Source organism: Chlorocebus sabaeus, chromosome 9, assembly GCF_047675955.1.
Source record: "Chlorocebus sabaeus isolate Y175 chromosome 9, mChlSab1.0.hap1, whole genome shotgun sequence".
In the NCBI taxonomy this organism is placed as follows: domain Eukaryota; kingdom Metazoa; phylum Chordata; class Mammalia; order Primates; family Cercopithecidae; genus Chlorocebus; species Chlorocebus sabaeus.
Genome location: NC_132912.1, coordinates 47,989,026 through 47,992,819, shown reverse-complemented (window position 1 = coordinate 47,992,819; position 3,794 = coordinate 47,989,026). Strand labels below are relative to the sequence as shown.

Genomic DNA, 3,794 nt, shown 5'->3' with positions numbered 1-3,794 from the left:
ATTACAGGCATGCGCCACCACACTGGCTCATTTTTGTATTTTTAGTAGAGATGGGGTTTCACCTATCTGGCAGATCTCAAACTCCTAACCTCAAGTGATTTGCCCACCTCAGCCTTCCAAAGTACTGGGATTACAGGCGTGAGCCACTGCGCCCCACCTTTTTGAAGGTTTTTCGTAACTAATTCAATCTCTCTAATTGTGTTATATATCTCTTCAGATGCCTCTTTTTTTGGGAGTTCAATTAATTTTATGCGTCTGAGAATTTCTTTAGGTAATCAAATTTTTATGTACAAATATTCATAATATTCTTATATATTCCTTTTAATTTCTGTAACTTCAGTATTAGCTATACTTTCATTTATAGTTTTAGCTATTTGTGTCTCCTGTCTATTTTTTGTTGTCAGTCTTGGTAAAATTTGTCAATATTGTTGATTTTTTCCAAGAACCAGCTATTGTTTTCATTGATTCTCTGTATTTTTTCCTATTCTTTATTTTATTTATCTCCACTCTAATCTTTATTATTATATTTCTTCTCCTAGACTTCAATTAATTTTCTCTTCTTTTTCTTATTCCTCAAAGTATACAGTTAGGTTGTCAAACTGAAATCTGTTTAAATGTAGGCATTTATGGTTTTAGATTTTCCTATGAGCACTGCGTTTATTGCATCCCATAAGTTTTGGTGTGTTGTGTTTTCATTTTCATTCATCTCTAAGAATTTTCTAATTTACCTTGTTATATCTTCACAGACCCATTGGTTGTTTAATAGAGTGTTGCTTAATTTCTTCATATTTGTGACTTCCTAAGTTTTCCTTCTGTTATTAATTCCTGACTTCATTCCACTGTGGCTAGATAAAATACTTTGTATGGTATCAATGTTTTAACATGTCTTAATCCTTGTTTTGTGACATACCATATGATCTATCCTAGAGAATAGACTATGTGTACTTGAGACATATACATATTTTTCTGTTGTTGAGTAAGGTGCTCTCTATGTCTGTTAGGACTAGTTGGTTTATAATATCTTTCAGGTATTCCATATTATAATTGATCTTCTGTCTAGATGTTCTATACATTATTGAAAGTGGGGTATTGAAATTCCCAGGTAATATTATAGAACTATTTTTCCTTTTAATTCTACCAATGTTACCTCTCTCTTTCTCTCTTTTTCTCTGTCTCTCTCTCTACACACACACACACACACACACACACACACACGCACAGCCCTTTGAAAGCCCTTATATATACATAAGGGCTCTTGTTTGGTGTATATATGCCTATAATTTTTTGTCCCCTGTGTTAGCTGATTGTTTTATCTCCTTTGTCTCTTATAAATCTAGAGTGTCTGTAGTATAGGCTTCCAGCTCTGTTTTGGTTATTATTTATGTGGGATGTACTTTTCCAGTTTTCATTTTAACCTGTTTGTGTTTTTAGTTCCAAATTGAGTGTTTTCTAGATGGCATATAATTTTATCACTTTCTTACAAAATTCATTCTGCTAATATCCACCTTTTGATTAGAGGGTTTAATGCATTTACATTTACTAATAAGGAAGGATATCTGCTATTGTTGTTTCCTGTATGTCTAATACATTTGTTCCATTATTCCATTATTGCCTCATTTTAGGGTTAGTTACATTTTTAATTTTTCAATTTTAGTAAACCAATTCGATTTTCCTCTCCTTTACTTTTGTGTATATTCTTGAGATATTTTATTTTTTGTTACTATGGGGATTACATTTAACATCCTTAGTTTGTAACAATGTACTTTGAATTGATACCAACTTAACTTTAATTGTGTACAAAAACTGTGTTCATGTACATCTCCGTCTTCTCCTTTTATGTTATTGTGGCCACAAATTACATCTTTATATACTGTGTGGCCATAACATAGATTCATATTTTACACATTTGTGTTTATATCAGTTAATAAACACAAAGTGAAATTATCAGTCAAAAAATAATAATACTAGCATTTATATTTACCCTTGAAATTACCTTTACTGGAGATCTTCATTTACATATTTATTTTTTAGAGATCTGAAGTGATTTTACTTTTACTCCCTTCACTTTAAGTCAGTCGTGGCATTTCACAGTGATTTCTGGGTTGGGGGCAGAAGGAAGGCAGTATTAACCATCCAGGCTGTGGCACAGTTGGCCCACGCAGGTGCAGGCAGGGTAGGGGGTGGGAGCCCTCACTGGGGCGGCTGGAGGAGCTGGGACTGCCCTGCCAGAGGTAGGTGATGTTTGGAGAGCGAGAGCTTGCACGTGATGTCCTCTGGGGCTTCCAGTTGGCGCAGCTCATCAGGCCGTCCCCCGCGGTGGCCAGTGAGTTGGCCATCATCAGCTTGGCTGCTTGGGAGTTGCCCTTGGCTGAAACTATGGCCACCTTTTTCTGCCGCTCAGCCTTTCCAGCACAAATCTGGTCTTCTCTGCTTCCTGCTGAGCCACCTGTTTGGCTTTCACCGCTTCTGTGAACTCCTTTCCTAAGGTCAGTCCTGTCAAGGACGCGTCGTCCAGGATGAGCCCAAAGGTGGCTGGCTGCTCGCACCGTAAGGTCGTCGCTCACCTGCCTGGAGACCAGCTCTCTCTGAGTGAATAGTTCTCCAGCATCAAAGCAGCCACCACTGACTTGAGGATCTCGGTAGCGATGGAGGGCAGCACACGCCCATCATAGTCCTCTGCGATGCTGGTGAAGATGTGAGGAAGCTGGCTAGCGAAGGGCAGGAAGAGGATGCGCAGTGTGATGCTGACATTCTGTTAAGCTTTGCTACCAGTGATGATTGGCACATTACATGGTCGAGAAGGGCAGTCAAAGATAATTCTACCACAGTGTCTTGTACTCCATGGAATCTGTCGGAGATGACAGCTCTGTGTCCAGCATCCACATTACATAAGGCAGAGTTCACCAGGCCTCCTGCAACAGCTAAGGCCAGGCCAAACTTTCCAATGTACTCAAACATTTTGGCAGCCATGTTTCCTTCTGCTGGGCCCTCTCACACCTGCTTCCACTCTGACCTCCACATGAATTCCCCAGCCGCACACACCAGACCTTTATTTCTTCATACAGCTTTGATAATTATCTAGTGTCCTTTCACTTCAAGCTGCAGAAATCTCATTAGCGTTACTTGTAGGACAGGTCTAGTGGTAACAGACACTCTCACCTTTTGTTTGTCTTGGAACCTCCTAAATTCTCCCTCATTTTTGAAGGACAATTTTGTTAGATATAAAATTCTTGATTGTCAAGGTGATTTTATTTTAGCTCTTTAAATGTGTCATCCCAGTGCCTCTGGACTATATGGTTTCTGAGAAAAAATGATCTGTTAGTCTTATCAGTGAGCCCTGTATGGTCATTGATATGTATGAGTCACTTGCCTTTTGTGGCTTTCAAACTTCTTTTTGTTTTTTTGACTATTTGATTATAATGTGTCTCACTGTGGATAACTTTGAATTTATCCTAGTTGGTGTTGATTGGTGTCTTGAATTTGTAAATTCATATATTTCATCAAATTTGGGAAGTTTTCAGTCATTAAAGAATTCAACCTTTTTGGCCCCTTTCTCTCCTAGAACACTAATATTGCATGTCTTGTTTCCCTTGATGGTACACAGTTCACTTATGCTCTGTTCATTTTTCTTCACTATTTTTTATTGTCTCTTCTCAGATTTAATCATTTTTGATTGTCCTATCTTTGTTATTTCTTCTGCCAGCTCAAATCTGTTCTTGGACTCCTCTAGAGAATATTCTATAGATAGTGCTTTTCAGCTGCAGACTTGCTATTTGGTTTTTAAAAATAATTTC

The 3,794-nt window shown here is 38.0% G+C and overlaps 1 pseudogene; it reads right to left on the bottom strand.

Moving 5' to 3' along the window:
• Positions 1-2,190: 2,190 nt before the first annotated feature.
• Positions 2,191-3,033, bottom strand: LOC103215785 (prohibitin 1 pseudogene; annotated as a pseudogene).
• Between the last annotated feature and the right edge of the window lie 761 nt (positions 3,034-3,794).